General features: G+C 48.6%; 1 long non-coding RNA gene across 3 annotated transcripts; it reads right to left on the reverse strand.

The window, feature by feature from the left end:
* Positions 1 to 6,331: 6,331 nt before the first annotated feature.
* On the reverse strand, positions 6,332 to 18,899 carry LOC140901009 (uncharacterized). 3 transcript variants are annotated; one of them, XR_012155761.1, is made up of 4 exons: positions 18,031 to 18,899; positions 15,860 to 17,424; positions 7,883 to 12,132; positions 6,332 to 6,635 (listed from the first exon to the last, which is right to left on the reverse strand). It is a non-coding gene; the product is annotated as an uncharacterized lncRNA (long non-coding RNA). The 3 variants fall into 3 exon arrangements; XR_012155762.1 differs by lacking the exon at positions 18,031 to 18,899 and adding an exon at positions 17,918 to 18,018; XR_012155760.1 differs by lacking the exon at positions 18,031 to 18,899 and having other exon boundaries at positions 15,860 to 17,890.
* Between the last annotated feature and the right edge of the window lie 1,566 nt (positions 18,900 to 20,465).

Raw genomic sequence — 20,465 nt, forward strand, 5'->3', positions numbered from 1 at the left:
CAGGCTAAACAATCCCAGCTCCCTCAGCCTCTCCTCGTAAGTCATGTGTTCTAGACCCCTAATCATTTTTGTTGCCCCTCGCTGGACTCTCTCCAATTTATCCACATCCTTCTTTCTGGAGGGCACAGGATTCGTGACACACCCCTTGTTCCCCGAGGGGACAGTCGTTGTGTCACACCTCTTCTTTCCAGGAGAAGTACTATTGACGATGCACCCCTTCTTTTTGGAGGGAACAGTATTCCTGACTCACCCCCTTCTTTCCAGGTGGAATGCTATTGACAACAGATCCCTGGGGTTCCCGAGCACGGAATCGACCCTGCACAGGACATGTTTTCGCTGAGGGAATGTGGCCAAGAAGACATTGAACGCATCTTGTCACGGGAACGATGATATTGGGGAAAATTAGAATTGCACCATCTGCAAAGCAGACTGCTACAGCGGGGCATTAAACTACTTCCTGTTTCTGAAGAAGACTAACAAAACACGACATATTTTTTATTATACATAAAATGTTACTGACTAACCGTAGATCATTATTGGTTTCCAAGAGGACAGCAGGATACTATTTAAATATTTGAGTGTTAATATTTACTTCAGAAACAAGATGGCTGGAGCTGCACCCCAAAGCACAAAGTTTCTAATAGCTGCAGCCCTTGTGCACATTTGAATCCTGCATGGAGAAAAGTGCTCTCTGATTGCCTCCCATACGTGCCCCTCCTGGACTACGGCAACCTCTCAGATCTACCGTAGCGCTAGCTCTCTCACTTTCCCTAACCCAAACTCATTCCAAAGGAGCAGGAGGGGGGCCAGCTGTGAGCGCTCCTCTTTCCCCAACTCCCAAAGCCTTTGAACGAGCAGTTACAGGAAAAAAAACCCTCCTCCCCATCATGAGCTTGTGTGAAAAACTCATGTCCCCAAAAACTGTCTCCTTTGACTAGAAAATGTTCCTCATTCCATCGCTAGTGTTCCCTACCCACCCAATGAAAATGGTCTCTCTTCCATATAAACAGGAAGTAGCCCTCCTTCCATAACTAAATTTATCCCCAGCCTTTAAGTGGCATACATTCAATCAAGAGTAAACTGTCTGAACATAAAATGCCCCAAGTCCCGTCAATGGTGTGTTCCGTGAAAAACAAGCAACATCCCAAATCCACTGTATACCGTCCCCCACAGAAACAAGAAATAGCCCACATACCAATCAAAGTGACCCCCGGTGACATTCCCCAGGGTAGAACCTGAACCGCTCAACTCCTGTCTCCCTTGAACTGTGCTTGGCTAGTGAAAAGCAGCTTCTCCACACTCTGCTCAAACACATACATGAACATGTACAGTCGCTCCCAGCCGCTCACGAACCATGTACAGGATGACATACACACATTTTCAGTCCTGGCCTTGGACCCCAGAAATGTGCATCTTTAACTGTCCAGCACACTACTGCACAGAACAAGCTCATTATTAGTCCATCACGTCCTCCAAGGAAACAATTATGCCCGAGCCTTTGTTAACCTAACTAGAGATTCCCCAAATACATCGACTGCAACACGCTGCTTCGACGCAACAAGTCTATTAACTAGGAAAATATCACTTACAAGGATAAAATCACAAACCAATTCTGAATTTTATGGCCTTACACATTTTATTTCTTTTGTAACCAATTCCTAAACATCACCAAGCTAAATACCATTTCAAAGCCAAAAGATTTCTCACCCAACAGCTTACAACAGTTCATACTAACTGGAAAGACTTCCAGCCACAACCGCCCTCCCCACAGTTCAGTGATGCTCCAATTGTCCGTCAAGCGATCTTGTTGCCGTGAGTACAGACAGAGGAGGACAGCTAACGATGAGGTCACTGTCTCTTACTTTTGGGTCCTCCTTCTCTCTTTCACAAATATCCCCGACTGGGGTGCAGATGAACCATCACGGGCATAATTGAAATGAGTACTAGTTAGTAAAACTAAGACTGCTTTAAATAGTACAAGGACCTGTGATCTTGAGCAAACTGCAATAAATTCTTGCTGATCTTAAATACAAAAAAGAAGCTTACAAGAAGTGGAAGATTGGACAAATGACCAGGGATGAGTACAAAAATATTGCTCAGGCATGCAGGAGTGAAATCAGGAAGGCCAAATCACACCTGGAGTTGCAGCCAGCAAGAGATGTTAAGAGTAACAAGAAGGGTTTCTTCACGTATGTTAGCAACAAGAAGAAAGTCAAGGAAAGTGTGGGCCCCTTACTGAATGAGGGAGGCAACCTAGTGACAGAGGATGTGGAAAAAGCTAATGTACTCAATGCTTTTTTTGCCTCTGTCTTCACGAACAAGGTCAGCTCCCAGACTGCTGTGCTGGGCAGCACAGCATGGGGAAGAGGTGACCAGCCCTCTGTGGAGAAACAAGCGGTTTGGGACTATTTAGAGAAGCTGGACGTGCACAAGTCCATGGGGCCAGCTGCGTTGCATCCGAGAGCGCTAAAGGAGTTGGCGGATGTGATTGCAGAGCCATTGGCCTTTATCTTTGAAAACTCATGGCGATCGGGGGAAGTCCCGCACGACTGGAAAAAGGCTAATGTAGTGCCCATCTTTAAAAAAGGAAAGAAGGAGGATCCTGGGAACTACAGGCCGGTCAGTCTCACCTCGGTCCCTGGAAAAATCATGGAGCAGGTCCTCAAGGAATCAATTCTGAAGAACTTAGAGGAGAGGAAAGCGATCAGGAACAGTCAGCACGGATTCACCAAGGGCAAGTCATGCCTGACTAATCTAATTGCCTTCTATGACGAGATAACTGGTTCTGCGGATGAAGGGAAAGCAGTGGACGTGTTTTTCCTTGACTTTAGCAAAGCTTTTGACACTGTCTCCCACAGTAGTCTTGCCAGCAAGTTAAAGAAGTACGGGCTGGATGAATGGACGATAAGGCGGATAGAAAGCTGGCTAGATTGTCGGGCTCAATGGGTAGTGATCATTGACTCCATGTCTAGTTGGCAGCCGGTATCGAGCGGAGTGCCCAAAGGGCCGGTCCTGGGGCCGGTTTTGTTCAATATCTTCATAAATGATCTGGAGGATGGTGTGGATTGCACCCTCAGCAAGTTTGCAGATGACACTAAACGGGGAGGAGAGGTAGATACACTGGAGGGTAGGGATAGGATACAGAGGGCCCTAGACAAATTGGAGGATTGGGCCAAAAGAAATCTGACGAAGTTCAATAAGGACAAGTGCAAAGTCCTGCACTTAGGACGGAAGAATCCAATGCACCGCTACAGACTAGGGACCGAACGGCTAGGCAGCAATTCTGCAGAAAAGGACCTAGGGGTGACAGTGGACGAGAAGCTGGATATGAGTCAAAGGTGTGCCCTTGTTGCCAAGAAGGCCAATGGCATTTGGGATATATAAGTAGGGGCATTGCCAGCAGATCGAGGGACGTGATCGTTCCCCTCTATTCCACATTGGTAAGGCCTCATCTGGAGTACTGTGTCCAATTTTGGGCCCCGCACTGTGAGAAGGATGTGGAAAAATTGGAAAGAGTCCAGCGGAGGGCAACAAAAATGATTTGGGGACTGGAACGCATGACTTATGAGGAGAGGCTGAAGGAACTGGGGATGTTTAGTCTACGGAAGAGATGAATGAGGGGGGGATTTGATAGCTGCTTTCAACTACCTGAAAGGGGGTTCCAAAGAGGATGGCTCTAGACTGTTAACATGTTATGCACCAATGGCTAAACTTGCTTATTTGGCATCATAATTTATCCTTGTGGAATTTGAGTTTTGGTTTTTTTAACCATCAGCAGTCAGCTGATGTTTTTGGGACCTCTTTTTGTAGTTATGAGCCATTTCCTACACCCAAAAGCAGTTAACAGGGAAAAAAGTGGAAAAAATAATAACAACAGCCCAATGCTTAAACAACAGTGCATGAAAGAAAAGTATCATTGTGAAACCAACACACAGAAGTGTGGTTCTGTAACTATCCTTGTAGGTCATGTGACAAATTATAGGTAGCTAACAAAACAGTAGTGTGATAGCAGCTCTGATTTAAGCTAAGTTGAAAGCCATGTGGTTAAGCAAGTAAAGTTTGGGTTTTTAATGCTTTTGCAGAAACCTTAATCACATTTTAAAACACTTTAGGGTTACTAAGTTTTACCAGTTATAAAAATGACACACTGTAATATAAACAAAAGAAAAACAAGCAAGCGTTTAACATATGAAAAAATAATTATAAATGGTTAACCCTTCAATTTTTTTAAGCAAAAGCACTCTCACAATTGGCTTTCCAATTGTAGTCTTAGCATGCCACGATTCACAAGTAAATGAAAGAACTAATTTTTTTCCACACCAAGAAAAAAGCGGTTGAGAGCATTAAAAACTGCAATCGATGTTGTCTTTTTGAAAAGGGGACTTTGAGTGGCTACACAACACAAACTTAACAACTATCTGTTTCAATTTCTGTGTTTTTTGGTTTGGATGCATTTTGTTTCTTTTGTATTTTTCAAGTAATTATTTCACGAAATTTGGATTGAACCCCTGCCCCTAACTGCCCCATCCCTCCAACCCCTATCTATACCCCTGCCCCTTGACCACCACCCTCAACTCCCCTGCCCTCTATCCAACCCCCTGGCTCCGTGCCTCCCGACCATGCTGCCTGGAGCGCCGGTGGCTGGCGGCGTGGCTGCACCAGGAGAGGCAGCCGCGCTGCACGGCACAGAGACCGGGTCAGGCCGGGCTCTACAGCTGCGCTGCCCCAGGAGCTCGCAGACCCCCGGCCCAGAGTGTTGCGCCAGCGGAGCAGTGAGCCGAGGCTGCGAGAGAGGGGCCGGGGGCGAGCGTCCCAGGCCAGGAGCTCAGGGGCTGGGCAGGACGGTCCCACGGGCCGTAGTTTGCCCACCTCTGTCCTAGATCCAAAGATGTGACTCATATTGAGTACAGGACGGGGGCTTGATTCTGTGGCAGCACAGGCTCAGTGTGTCTCTCAAAAATGGGAATGAGGCTACGAGAGACCGCCTATTTTAGGTGAACTGAATTGACAAGGCACGGGGACCTTTCTTTGTTTGGGAGAAATGGTCGTAACACAATATGGTGGCCATCGTGATTTGAAAGCAGTGGATGCTATTGAACAGATGTTGCTGGTTTTGTGAGAGCGACACTAATAATGGGATGAGGGATTTACCATGGCTACCCATCCCTGGAACCAAGGCAGTGACGGAACGCAGAGTGTTTCATGTTTTACAGAGAACATTATTCACCAGGTCAGAGGCCAGAAGCTTCAAGTCAGAGCCAGGCAGGATGTGGCAACTGCCGCTCTAGGTGGTGCAATGATGCAGGCTGCCAAAACGTTCCCCCATCTTGTCCTTGTACCGGTTGGGGGTTCCAGGGCTGTGGCTGCTCCTCAGTTCCCTGCTGCCCTTCGACAACTCACAGACCTTAAGAGCCGCTCGGGTGCGGGTCCCGCTCCAGCTAGATTCAGAGGCCTTTCCTCAGGGGCCAACCCCATACTAACAAATTCTCTCCACCAACAAGAGTCATAGAATTATAGAATATCAGGGTTGGAAGGGACCCCAGAAGGTCATCTAGTCCAACCCCCTGCTCAAAGCAGGACCAATTCCCAGTTAAATCATCCCAGCCAGGGCTTTGTCAAGCCTGACCTTAAAAACCTCTAAGGAAGGAGATTCTACCACCTCCCTAGGTAACGCATTCCAGTGTTTCACCACCCTCTTAGTGAAAAAGTTTTTCCTAATATCCAATCTAAACCTCCCCCACTGCAACTTGAGACCATTACTCCTCGTTCTGTCATCTGCTACCATTGAGAACAGTCTAGAGCCATCCTCTTTGGAACCCCCTTTCAGGTAGTTGAAAGCAGCTATCAAATCCCCCCTCATTCTTCTCTTCTGCAGGCTAAACAATCCCAGCTCCCTCAGCCTCTCCTCATAACTCATGTGTTCCAGTCCCCTAATCATTTTTGTTGCCCTTCGCTGGACTCTCTCCAATTTATCCACATCCTTCTTGTAGTGTGGGGCCCAAAACTGGACACAGGACTCCAGATGAGGCCTCACCAATGTCGAATAGAGGGGGACGATCACGTCCCTCGATCTGCTCACTATGCCCCTACTTATACATCCCAAAATGCCATTGGCCTTCTTGGCAACAAGGGCACACTGCTGACTCACATCCAGCTTCTCGTCCACTGTCACCCCTAGGTCCTTTTCCGCAGAACTGCTGCCTAGCCATTCGGTCCCTAGTCTGTAGCTGTGCATTGGGTTCTTCCGTCCTAAGTGCAGGACCCTGCACTTATCCTTATTGAACCTCAGATTTCTTTTGGCCCAATCCTCCAATTTGTCTATGTCTTTCTGTATCCTATTCCTCCCCTCCAGCATATCTACCACTCCTCCCAGTTTAGTATCATCCGCAAATTTGCTGAGAGTGCAATCCACACCATCCTCCAGATCATTTATGAAGATATTGAACAAAACCGGCCCCAGGACCGGAGTCTTTGCAGCCCTCCCTCAATACTTAACTGAAGCAAATTTCTATTTGCTCTTACTCTGCAGATCACTGTCTGGCTTCGATCCCTGGGGATGGGCTCAGGGTGGCTGCTCCTTCTTAGGTCTCTGCCACAGGTTGGCCATTCTCTCATCTACCCAATCTCATGAGGAACTGAAAAGAGAAAGAGAGAACACTTGTAAGCTAGGCTACCACTGGTGCATGGAAGACAGACAGACACACAGGTGTAACTAACTTCTGCTCATTGGAGCCCCGTTCTTTATTCCTCTCCAGCCCACCCAGGGCCTAAAATGCTCATCACTCCCAAGGAACTACAGCCCTCCAGGAAAGGGACAATCCCAGACAATTACCAGCCATGGGCAGAGCTGTACCTTCCCCAGGACACATCCCATGGAAATGAGAAGCATCTCTCTGTTCTCAAGGAAGCACCTCACTATGCAGATACTGGAGAGAGATATTTCACAAACAAACACCTGCTCCTCCAACATCACAAGAGACCTCCTCAGCTCCGTTGGCAAGTGAAATGTCTAGATTGTGCAGGTCCACTTCCTCCACATGCTCCTCCTCTGTCTGGGGCTGCTGCACTGGCCTGGAGCATGCCTCTGCAAGAACAGCAAACCACCTATGGAAGAGCCATCGCTGCCAGAAAGGCTATAGGTGCATGAGATCTTCCAGTACCTGCCTCCCTCTCCCATCTGTACTACATCACCTCCATTGCAGTAAAAGACACGGACTAAACACTTGATGGGTCAAATGGCCTTTTACGCCCCCCCTTCTGCCAGCTCTAACAGGCTTTCTTGCCCCCATCCTGCTGGCTCTTATATCCAAGACTGTGAGGACACACAAACAGCATCCATGCCCAATTTCTGTGAAGGGAGACAGTACCAGAAGAGGCAAGAAGAGGGAGCATGCACGTCTGTGTTGGCCACAGAAGACAGGGAGAGAGAGAGAGAGAGAGAGAAACATGGAAGGAAGAAAAGCATCTCAGTGGCTGGACTGACCTCCTGCTGGGGAGAACACTCCACTCCTGGTCAGAGAAAAAAGCAGCCCCTGAAAATAAGAGCCTTGTCTCCCTCTTAACCAGAGCTTGTCACAAACTTTTTCCTACACACTAAGCGCCAGCTAACAAAAAGTCCCAGCCTGGAGCCAGGTGGACTGTGAGTAGAGCCCTCACAGCTTGCCTTCGCTTTCCCTCACATGAGGGGAGTGGACTCTGACCCGCCACTTTTCCCTTGGTACTAAACCCAACACAAGGGAGGGTGGGGGGGAGACAGTAAAATTAGCATCTCAGTCAGCAACACTGCTCTTCTCGCATCTCCCACACACCAGGGTTCTGCCCTCAACCCCCGTTGCACTATGCCTTTATAACTACAAATAGAAAACACCTGTAGCAACAGCACCTGAAATAGTGACTCTGCAGAGGAGACTTGCTTCTTCCTCAGCCTTAATCCCATAGAGCCCCATGCCCAATGAGGAAGCTCACAGCCTGTGAAGAAAACTAGAGTGAGTACAGAATGAGGAATTCAAAGCACTGACCGCTTACTCACAGTCAGTTATGCGGAAGGCAGAAAGCGGAGGACTGTTAATCTTCGCTTACAAGAATGTCCAGGCTGGTCAGGTCAACCTCTGCCAGCTTCTCCTGCAGCTGCTGCTCGACGATTCCTCTGCAAGCACCACAATTAAGCCAAGCAGGAGCCATCACTCCACAAAACTCAATTGGTGCGCAAAACCTTGCCCTCATCCCTGCCTCCCTCTCCCATCCCATCTACATCGGCCCCACTTGATGAACAGAGACTCAGTCAACACTGACAGTGATGCTCCATTCTCGCGCGCGCTCCCCTGCGTGATTTTTGTCCCCTCCTACTTCTTCAAGGCTCCCGAGACCTAGCCAATGGGGATGCACGCCTGCCCATGTGCTATGAAGGGAGACCAAAGAAAGAGAAACAAGCACAGACAGACAAAGTGTGTCAGCCAATACACTAGAGTAGAGAAGAGAGAGAGAGAAACAGGGGAGGAAGGCAAGAAACTCACCAGCTACAGTCATCCTCCTGGATCCAACCTTTTGCTGCAGTGGACACACCTCTCCTGGCCAGACAGATGAGCAGCCCCTGATAATGGGGGCCTTGTCTCCCTCGTAGCCACAGCTAGTCAGGAACCTTTTCTTACAAACACAGACCTAGCTAATGGCACGTCCCTGCCTGGAGCTAGGTGCACCGTGACCAGACTCCTCACCAAACCAGACACTTATCTCACTGACAGCGATGGCTGCTCTGCTTCCAGCTAGACGGCATCACCGTAGCCTGGCATCAACAATGCTCAGTGTCTCATGGCTCTTGTACGCTTTCCATCTCACAACAGGGGTGGGCTCTTACCCTTGACACGAAGCACAACGCAAGAGGGAAAAACAAAAGTTATCGTCAGAATCTGCAATGTTGTGTCAGTGGTTCTTCTCCCTCTCCCATTAGACCTTCCCATTAGATACAATTAAAAAGCACACAACACACACTCAACCTGTGGAATTGCTGGCCAGAGAATACTGTGAAAGCCAAGACTATAATAGGGTTCAAAAAAGAACTAGGTAAATTCATGGAGATTAGGTCCATCAATGGCTATTAGTCAGGATGGGCAGGGATGGTGTCCTTATCCTCTGTTTGCCAGAAGCTGGGAATGGGCGACACAGGATGGATCACTTCTCGATTACCTGTTCTATTCATTCCCTCTGAAGCACCTGGCATTAGCCAGTCAGAAGACAGGATAGTGGGCTAGATGGACCTTTGGTCTGACCCCAAATTGCCATTCTTACGTTCATATGTTAAGCAGCCCTTTGCACCTGTATTCAAGAGAGTCACTGTGCAGAGAAGACTGTTGTCTCTTCCCCTGGTCGTAAACCCACACCTACTCACAAAATAGGGAAATTCACACACCCAGAACAAGGAAGAAAACTTTTATGAGAAATCAAGTCTCACTTAAAGGGAAGCAGCCGCCTGTATTCAGGCTCTACCATGCATTTATCTAAGCCCTGGTCTACACTGGGTCGGGGCGGGGGGGGGGGGGAATTGACCTAAGATATGCAACTTCAGCTACGAGAATAGCGTAGCTGAAGTCGACGTATCTTAGGTCAACTTACCTCGGCGTCTTCACAGCACTGGGTCGACTGCCACCGCTCCCCCGTCGACTCCGCTTGCACCTCTCACGATGGATTTATCACGTCTAGACTAAAATTGACCCCCGATACATCCATCACTACCCGCTGATCCGGCGGGTAGTGTAGACATACCCTTAGGCTTCAGCCCTGCTGCTAAAAGCCGTGAAGTGTAGCCACTGTTTGTCGTCTCTCCTGCCAACAAAAAACTCCCACTCCCAACGATCGGCATTTGTATTGCGAGCAGGAGAGCGCTCCTGCCAACAATGCGTGGTTCACACTGGTACTTGTAGTGGCAAAACTTTTACTTTCGGGGTCAAGGGATGGGGGAGGGGGTTAACACTTCTGAAAGAAAAAAGTTTTGTCCTTCAATGCCAGCATAGACATACCCTTACAGGCAACTCAGCCTGCAGCTTCCCTGGAACAACAGTAACACTATGTGGAAGGGCGGGGTTATGCACAGAGGATTTTCCCCATAGAGCAACAGTGACGCTGGGTGACCACGGAGTAATCCACAAAACATTTCCCTCAAGGAGAAACAGTGACACCGGATGGCCACTCGGGTTAATGCACACAGCATTTATCTCATGGAGCAACAGTGACACAGGGTGGCTAATCCAGGTAATGCACAAAGCATTTCCTTCGTGGAACAACTGTGGATTACCCTGAGTGACCACCCACTGTCATTGTTGCTCCATGAGGGAAATGCTGTGTGCATTACCTAGAGTGGCCACCTGGCGTCACTAAAATATTTCCCACATGGAGCAAGAGTGAAACCAGGTGGCCAATCCAGGTAATGCACAAACCATTTCCCTCACCAAGGAAGAGAGGCAACGAGGGGCCACTTGGGTTAATGCACAACCCATTTCCCTCATGAAGCAACAGTGACACTGGGTGACCAGTTTTCAGAGTAACAGCCGTGTTAGTCTGTATTCGCAAAAAGAAAAGGAGTACTTGTGGCACCTTAGAGACTAACCAATTGATTTGAGCATAAGCTTTCGTGAGCTACAGCTCACTTCATCGGATGCATACCGTGGAAACTGGGTGACCAGTTGCACAAATGCACAAAGCATTTCCCTTATGCAACAACAGTGACAATCATAGAATATCAGGGTTGGAAGAGACCTCGGGAAGTCATCTAGTCCAACCCCCTGCTCAAAGCAGGACCTATCCCCAATTGAATCATCCCAGCCAGGGCTTTGTCAAGCCTGACCTTAAAAACTTCTAAGGAAGGAGATTCTACCACCTCCCTAGGTAACGCATTCCAGTGTTTCACCACCCTCCGAGTGAAAAAGTTTTTCCTAATATCCAACCTAAACCTCCCCCACTGCAACTTGAGACCATTACTCCTCGTTCTGTCATCTGCTACCACTGAAAACAGTCTAGATCCATGCTCTTTGGAACCCCCTTTCAGGCAGTTGAAAACAGCTATCAAATCCCCCCTCACTCATCTCTTCTGTAAACTAAACAATCCCAGTTCCCTCAGCCTCTCCTCAGAAGTCATGTGTTCCAGTCCCTTAATAATTTTTGTTGCCCTCCGCTGGACTCTCTCCAATTTTTCCACATCCTTCTTGAAGTGTGGGGCCCAAAACTGGACTCGGTACTCCAGATGAGGCCTCACCGCTGTCGAATAGAGAGGAACAATCACGTCCGTCGATCTGCTGGCAATGCCCCTGCTTATACATTCGAAAATGCCATTGGTCTTCTTGGCAACAAGGGCACACCGTTGACTCATATCCAGCTTTTCGTCCACTGTAACCCCTAGGTCCTTTTCTGCAGAACTGCTGCCTAGCCGTTCAGTCCCTAGTCTGTAGCGGTGCGTGGGATTCTTCCGTCCTAAGTGCACAACTCTGCACTTGTCCTTGTTGAACCTCATCAGATTTCTTTTGGCCCAATCCTCTAATTTGTCTAGGGCCCTCTGTATCCCTACCCTCCAGCGTATCTACCTCTCCTTCCAGTTTAGTGTCATCTGCAAACTTGCTGAGGGTGAAATCCACGCCATCCTCCAGATCATTAACGAAGATATTGAACAAAACCAGCCCCAGGACCGACCCTTGGGGCACTCCACTCGATACCGGCTGCCAACTAGACATGGAGACTTTGAGCCCGACGATCTAGCCAGCTTTCTATCCACCTTATAGTCCATTCATCCAGCCCATACGTCTTTGACTTGCTGGCAAGAAGAATACTGGGGGGGACCGTATCAAAAGCTTTGCTAAAGTCAAAGAACAACACATCTGCCGCTTTCCCCTCATCCACAGAGCCGGTTATCTAGTCATAGAAGGCAATTAGATTAGCCAGGCATGACTTGCCCTTGGTGAATCCATGCTGACAGTTCCGGATCGCTTTCCTCTCCTCTAAGTGCTTCAGGATTGATTCCTTGAGGACCTGCTCCATGATTTTTCCAGGGACTGAGGTGAGGCTGACCGGCCTGTAGTTCCCCAGATGCTCCTTCTTCCCTTTTTTAAAGATGGGCGCTACATTAACCTTTTTCCAATCATCCGGGACCTGTTAAGGAAAAGTTAACATATGTGACTCCATTTTGGTTTGGGGCCCATCAGTGTCTAAAAGCAAGCACATCATGCACTAGGAGGAGTGCTCCTTAGATATTGCATTCCTGTGAAAACCCTCCCTCTTTTTTCCAGCCTGTCTCGATTCCCGGTTTCTGTTCTTTGTCTGTTCCTAACTCCCTGCCTCCTGGCCTTGATGTGAGCCTCCCATCCCGATAAGAAAAGCTACTGGTGCATTGCTTTAGGACCATGTTGTGTAGTTGAAGTAATGGTCTACAATGGGCAATGTACCTAGCAGGGATAGGTAGTAGATAAGGGAAGGGTTTGTCTATTGGCTAAGGTTTCTGATGCACGAGGGCAATGTGCTTTGCTAAAAGGTATATAATCTCTGTATAACCTGCATTCGGGGTCCCCTCCTGACTAGCAGGGGGGCACCACGCTCGAGCGTAATAAACTTAGTATCTTTGGGATCTCTGCAGTTGTGGACTTTGTTCGTGTGCCTCAGCCTAGACTCGACCTGTGCGTGACCTATCGGGTATAATTCGCAGCAGTTCCTGTGCGTGACCTATTAGTTACAATCCGTAACAGGACCTCCCCCGATTGCCGTGAGTTTTCAAAGATAACGGCCAATGGCTCTGCAATCACATCCGCCATCTCCTTTGGTGCTCTCGGATGCAGCGCATCCGTCCCCACGGACTTGTGCTCGTCCAGCTTTTCTAATTGTCCCGAACCGGTTCTTTCTCTACAGAGGGCTGGTCACCTCCTCCCCAGACTGCTGCCCAGTCTGGGAGCTGACCTTGTTCATGAAGACAGAGGCAAAAAAAGCATTGAGTACATTAGCTTTTTCCACATCCTCTGTCACAGGTTGCCTCCCTCATTCAGTAAGGGGCCCACACTTTCCTTGACTTTCTTCTTGTTGCTAACATACCTGGAGAAACCCTTCTTGTTACTCTTAATATCTCCTGCTAGCTGCAACTCCAGGTGTGATTTGGCCTTCCTGATTTCACTCCTGCATGCCCGAGCAATATTTTTATACTCTTCCCTGGTCATTTGTCCAATCTTCCACTTCTTGTAAGCTTCTTTTTTGTGTTTAAGATCAGCAAGGATTTCACTGTCAAGCCAAGCTGGTCGCCTGCCATATTGACTATTCTTTCTACACATCGGGATGGTTTGTTCCTGTAACCTCAATAAGGATTCTTTAAAATACAGCCAGCTCTCCTGGACTCCTTTCCCCCTCATGTTATTCTCCCAGGGGATCCTGCCCATGAGTTCCCTGAGGTTGTCAAAGTCTGCTTTTCTGAAGTCTAGGGTCCACATTCTGCCGCTCTCCTTTCTTCCTTGTGTCAGGATCCTGAACTCGATCATCTCATGGTCACTGCCTCCCAGGTTCCCATCCACTTTTGCTTCCCCTACTAATTCTTCCCAGTTTGTGAGCAGCAGGTCAAGAAGAGCTCTGCCCCTAGTTGGTTGTTCCAGCACTTGCATCAGGAAATTGTCCCCTACGCTTCCTGGATTGTCTGTGCACCGCTGTATTGCTCTCCCAGCAGACATCAGGGTGATTGAAGTCTCCGATGAGAACCAGGGCCTCCGATCTAGTAACTTCCATTAGTGGCCGGAAGAAAGCCTCATCCACCTCATCCCCCTGGTCCAGTGGTCTATAGCAGACTCGCACCACGACACCACCCTCATTGCTCACGCTTCTAAACTTAATCCAGAGACTCTCACGTTTTTCTACAGTTTCATACTGGAGCTCTGAGCAGTCATACTGCTCTCTTACATACAATGCAACTCCCCGACCTTTTCTGCCCTGACTGTCCTTCCTGAACACTTTATATCCATCCATGACAGTACTCCAGTCACGTGAGTTATCCCACCAATGGGCGGCCTCTTGGGAGAATGCACACAGCATTTCCCTAATGGAGCAAGAGTGACACTGGGTGGCCACTTGGGGGATGCTCAAAGCATTTCCCACATTGAGAAGACTGACACCGTGTGGACACTCGGGGTAACGCACAGAGCATTTCCTTCATGGAGCAACTGTACATTACTCGAACAAAAAAACTTCAGAAACAGACTTCAAAGAGAAACAGCAGAACTAAAATTCATTTGCAAATTTAACACCATTAATTTGGGCTTGAGTAGGGACTGGCTGGCTCACTACAAAAGCAGCTTTGCCTCTCCTGGAATTGACACCTCCTCATCAATTATTGGGAGTGGACTATATCCACCCTGATCGAATTGGCCCTGTCAACACTGGTTCTCCACTTGTGAGGTAACTCCCTTCTCTTCATGTGTCACAATATATTGCCTGCATCTGTAATTTTCACTCCATGCTTCTGAAGAAGTCGTTTTTTACCCACAAAAGCTTATGCCCAGATAAATCTGTTCGTCTTTAAGGTACCACTGGACTCCTTATTGTTTTTGTGGATACAGACTAACACGGCTACCCCCTGATACTGGACACCCGATGTCACTGTTCCTCCACGAGGGAAATGCTGTGTGCATTACCCCGAGTGGCCATTTGGTAACACAAAGTATTTCCCTCATGGAGGAACAGTGACACCAGGTGGCCAGTTGGGGTAATGCACAAACCATTTTCCTTATGAAGGGACAGTGATAATGGGTGGCCACTCTGAGTCACGCACAAAGCATTTCCCTCAAAGCAACGGTGACCTGTCAGAGTAATTCACAAAGCCTTTTTCCCACTGCGTTACAATGACATCCACTGTCCAGTTGGGGTAACTTACAGGGAGAACCCTTGAGTAGCAGCAAGCGCAGGGGTTAGAACCCAGGAGCCTGAGCTGGAGCAAGTCAGTCCAGAGTGCTGTGCATAGCCCTGGACCCTCCACATGCCCTGGGTGGTGCAACCTGGTGAGTGGAGACACAGGCCGAGGGCTACTCTCAGACCCCTGCTCACATCCTCGACTGAATGTGGCCTGCTTCAGAGAGGAGGACTAGACTGGCATGACCAGGGAAGCTCACCCAGTGTACAGAAGGAAGATACCTGAGGACTAAGCATCTCTTGTTACAGTCAAGTTGCTCTCCACGAAGTTACCAGACTTCAGGAAGATTCCGTAGCACCTGACAACTCCTTGGAGGGCACAAAGGATTCCCCCCGCACTTATCGTGCCCCAGTTAGAAGCAGAGGTCTTTTCTCAGGGGCCCACCCTGTGACGGGTTTGACCCCCATTCTGGGATGCCACCTGATGTACTGGGATTTCTCTGAGCCTGCTGCTGCACTAGCCTGGCCTCCCTCTCCTTGTTTTGCTGACTTAGGCTCTCCAGCCTCTGGCAGCACACACACACACACACACGTAGGGACGCACCAGCTGTAGAATCGCACAGAGTCTGTCAACAGCTCTCTACGAGAAGACTCAGCTATGATATCTCCCAGCTCTCAAGTGCAGTTCCCCTCTGGAAAGTACACCCAAAATAATATTGTCTTGGGCCGTAGAGAAATCTATACAACATAAGCTCATAAATTCACCTCCCTCAATGTGGAGGAAGATATGATCAGGGAAGATATGCACAACTTTTGCCCCACCCCGTTAGAAGTTGCACAAACTGGGTTTAATGAACTTGTTTATTATTAACTATAAGGGAAGAAGATTTTAAGTGATTGTAAGGGATAGCAAACAGAAGGCAGATTACTAAGCAAATAAAACAAACATGCAATACTAAGCCTAAGATCTTAAAGAGACTGGACTCAGGAAGTGATTTCTCACCCTAAACGTTGTTTTTAGGCAAGTTGCAGGGTTTCTGTAGCTGAGATTTCCAGTTATTTCTCTTTACAGAGCAGACTGCTGTCTTAGTCCAGACTCAGCCCTGGACTTTCCCCCTGCTCGGTTCCTTTGTCCCTTCAGGTACTTTTAGCAGTCTTTCTGCTTCGACAGGAAGGCAACGGAGAAGAGACCTGTTTGCATTACTCCCCAGCCTTAAGTAAGATTTACATAAGGCGGGAATCTTTTGTTTCCCAGTCTTGACCTCCCCCTCCTTTTAGTGGAAAATTACTAGAAGTCCAACATAGCATTTAGTACCAGGTGACAGGACCACCTGACCTAGTAGCGTCACAGCTACATCCCAGGATGCGTCTCAGGAAGGAGAGAGATTAGTGTCTTCACAGTCTTATTGTTTCTTCCTAATGGCCCATCAAGGCTGATGGCGTGTTGTCTGGTGGGTGTTTCCCAAGTATACACCCGGTTATAATTGTTACATAGTCAATATTTCCAACTTTAGATACAGAAATGATACATGCATCCAAATTGGATAATCACATGCAGTAAATTATAACCTTTCCAATGATACCGTAAAAGACTATCTCGCATAAAATATATCACTTATCTCACTGACAGTGGTGGCTGCTCCCCTCCCAAATGTATGGCTCCTGTCTCATTTCAACAAGGCTCACAGTCTCCCTGCTCTCGCTTGCTTTCCATCATACGAGTGGAGTAAACTCTGTCATTTGACTTCTTTCCCCTTGGTACCAAACCCAGCACAAGGGAGAAAAACAAAGAAGTTAGCATCTCAGACGGCAATGTGGCGTAAGCTCTTCTTCTTGCATCTAACACACCCCAGGGCTCTGCCCTCAACCCCCCTCCCATTACACCTTCAGGACTACAAGTAGAAGCACCCCAGCAATGACACCCGAAATAGTCACTCTGCACAGCAGACTCTGGTAAAAAATACCAAACCTGTGGGGAAAATGCAGAAATTGGGCTTGTTTTTCACTTAATTGGCTTGAGAGTTGCTTCTTGGCGAGTTTTTGGATGCTGGCTTGTTGCTTGTTTACCTTGCAGTTTGTTACTTCTTTTTTTTAAATTGGCTCCTGGCAAGCAAGGGCACAGGGCAAGGAGAGGCAAAGTGGGGGAGAGAATCAGGGGTGCACAGTGGGCCCACCACACTCCCAGACTGCACACCGGGGGGATCTAGTCACAGAGTGTTCGGGTTCTTACAGATTCCTTGTTCTGAAATGGGATTAGCTTGATTTTTGGTTTATTGTGAAAGTCGGGGTGCTTATTACCCCGTGAAAGATGGCAACTGTAAGTGTGATACCTTCCCCAGCCTTAAATACCAAAGAGCCCCATATTCAATAAGCAAGCACACTGCCTGTGACAAAAACAACTACAGAGGAGGAATTCCAATCACTGACTGCTTACATACAGCCAGTTATGCGGGAGGCAGAAAGGGGAGGACTGTTCATGTCTCCGTAGAAGGATGCCCAAGCTGCTCAGCTACACCTTTGCACCTTCTCCTCTGGCTGGGCTCCTGGACAATTCCTCTGCAAGAGCAGCTGCAAAAGCCAAGCATGAGCCATCAGTACACAAAGCTCTACCGGTGCTTGAAATCTTGCCCTCATCCCTGCCTCCCTCTCCAAACCCATCTACACTGGCCCCACTCGATGACCGAGTCAACACCGACTGCCACGCATGATTTTCATCTGCTCCAACTTCTCCAGGGCTCCCGAGACCTCACCTGTCGGGATGCAAACCTAGTACCCCTGCCTGCATCCTAAGAAGGGAGACAGCACAAGGAGAGGAGAGGAGACAGAGAGCTGGCCAACACATTAGAGTAGAGAGAAAGAAAGAGAAAAACCTTGGAGGAAGGCAAGCAACTCAACACATGAAGTCATCCTCCTAGATGCAACCTTCTGCTGCGGAGGACACACTGCTCCTGGCCAGAGAAATGAGCAGCCCCTGAAAATGGGGACCTTGTCTCCCTCATAACAGCAGCTAGTCAGGAACCTTTCCTTACAAACCCAGCCTTAGCTAAAGGAGCGTCCATACCTGGAGCCAGGTGGGCCACGAGCAGAGCAATCACCAAAACAGTCACTTATCTCAGAGTGGCAGCAGTTCTGCTCCCAGTTGGACAGCTTTTGCGTGGCATCAACAATACTCACGGTCTTATCACTGTCACTCGCTTTCCATCGCATGAGGGCAGTAGACCCTGGCACGCGACTTCTTTTCCCTTGGTACTAAACCCAGCACAAGGGAGAAAAACAAATCAGTTACCATCTCAGTCGGCAACGTCTCGTTGGCCCTTCTTTTCCCCTCTCCTGCATGGCGGGGCTCTGCCCTCAACCCTCTTCCCATTACATCTTTAACATTACAACCAAAAAGCACCCCTTGCAATGGCACCCCACATGGTCACTCTGCACAGCAGACATGGCTCCTCCTCAGCCTTAATACCACAGAGCCCCATACCCAACAAGGAAGCGCACAGCCTGTGAAGAGTACTACAGCGAGTACAGATGAGGAGTTGAAAGCACTGACCACTTACTCACAGCCAGTTAAGCGGGAGGCAGAAAGTGGAGGACTGTTCACATCTGCTGAGAACAATGTCCAAGCTGCTCAGGTCCATCTCTGCCACTTTCTCCTCTGGCTAGGGCTCCTCAGCAATTCCTCTGCAAGAGCAGCAGCAGAAGCCATCGCTACACAAAGCTCTATTGGTGCCTGAGATCTTCCCCTCATTTCTGCCTCCCTCTTCCATTCTATCTACATTGGCCCCACTTGATGAACAGAGACCAAGTTAATACCGACAGTCACTGCTCCACTCTCGCACGCACTGCCCTGCATGATTATCATCCACTCCTACTTCTTCATGGCTCCCGAGACACAGCCTGTGGGGATGCACACCTAACATGCCTCCCAGTATCCTATGAAGGGAGAAGGCACTAGGAAAGGTAAGGACAGAAAGGTGGGGTGTGTGTTTGTGTTGGCCAACATACTAGAGAAGAGAGAGAGACAGAGAGAAAAAACATGGAAGGAAGGCAAGTGACTCACCACCTGGAGTCATCCTCCTGGATCGAACCTTCTGCTGCAGAGGACACACCGCTCCTGGTGTTAAGGAAAAGTTAGCATATGTGACTCCATTTTGGTTTGGGGCCCACCATTGTCTAAAAGCAAAAACTTCATGCACCAGGAGGAGTGTTTCTTAGATACTGCATTCCTGTGAAAATCCTCCCCCCGTTGTCTCCAGCCTGTCTCGACTCCTGGTTTCTGTTCTTTCTCTGTTCCTAACTCCCTGCCTCCTGGCCTTGATGTGGGCCTCCCATTCTGATAAGAAAAGTTACTGCTGCATTGCTTTAGGACCATGTTGTGTAGTTGAAGTAATGGTCTAGCACGGGGAATGTACCTAGCAGGGATAGGTGGTAGATAAGGGAAGGGTTTGTCTATTGGCTAAGGTTTCCGATGCACTAGGGCAACGTGCTTTGCAAAAAGGTATATAATCTCTGTATAACCTGCATGCGGGGTCCCCTGCTGATTAGCAGGGGGGCACCGCGCTCGAGCGTAATAAACTTAGTATTTTTGGGAATTCTGCAGTTGTGAACTTTGTTTGTGTGCCTCAGCCTATACTCGAACTGTGCGTGACCTATCAGGTATAATTCGCGGCAGTTTGTGTGCATGACCTGTCAGGTATAATTTGTAACACTGGCCAGAGAAATGACCAGCCCCTGAAAATGGGGACCTTATCTCCCTCGTAACCACAGCTAGTCAAGAACATCTTCTTACAAACCCAGCCCCAGCTAAAGGGGCGTCCCTACCAGGAGCGAGGTGGGCCGTGAGCAAAGCAATCACCAAAATAGACACTTACCTCACTGAGGGTGGCAGCTCTTCCGCTCCCAGTTGGACGACTTTTCCGTGACATCAACAACGCTCACGATCTTGTCGCTCTCTTTCCGTCGCATGAGGGCAGTAGACTCCGACGCTTGTCTTCTTTTCTTTTGGGACTAAACCCAGCAGAAGAGGGAACAAAAAAAAATTAGCATCTCCATCTGCAATGTCGCGTTGTCTCTTCATTTCATATCTCCCGTATCCCAGGGCTCCGCCCTTAACTCATCTCCCATTACTACTTTACAACTGCAACTGGAAGATACCCATTGTAACGGCACCCAAAATAGTCACTTTGCTCAGGAGACTCTTGTCCCTTCCCCAGCCTTAATCCCAGAGACTCGTAGCCAACGAGGAAGCACACGGCCTGTGAGGAAAACTACAGTGAGTACAGATGACGAATTCAAAGCACTGACTTCTTACTCACAGCCAGTTAAGCAGAAGGCAGAAACATGAGGACTATTCATGTCTCCTTAGAAGGATGGTCAGGTCCACTTCTGCCAGCGTCTCCTCCGACTAGGGCTTCTCAACGATTCCTCTGCAAACTAATAAAGCCAAGCAAGAAACCATCACTACCCAGAGCTCTCTCGGTGTGTTTAATCTTGCCCTCATCCCTGCCTCCCTCTCCCATCTCTGCTTGGGACTGTGTTCCAGTCGTCCAATAAACTTTCTGTTTTACTGGCTGGCTGAGAGTCACGGTGAATCGCAGGAAGTGGGGGTGCAG

The sequence above is a fragment of the Lepidochelys kempii genome, chromosome 20 (genome assembly GCF_965140265.1).
Source record: "Lepidochelys kempii isolate rLepKem1 chromosome 20, rLepKem1.hap2, whole genome shotgun sequence".
Taxonomy (NCBI): domain Eukaryota; kingdom Metazoa; phylum Chordata; order Testudines; family Cheloniidae; genus Lepidochelys; species Lepidochelys kempii.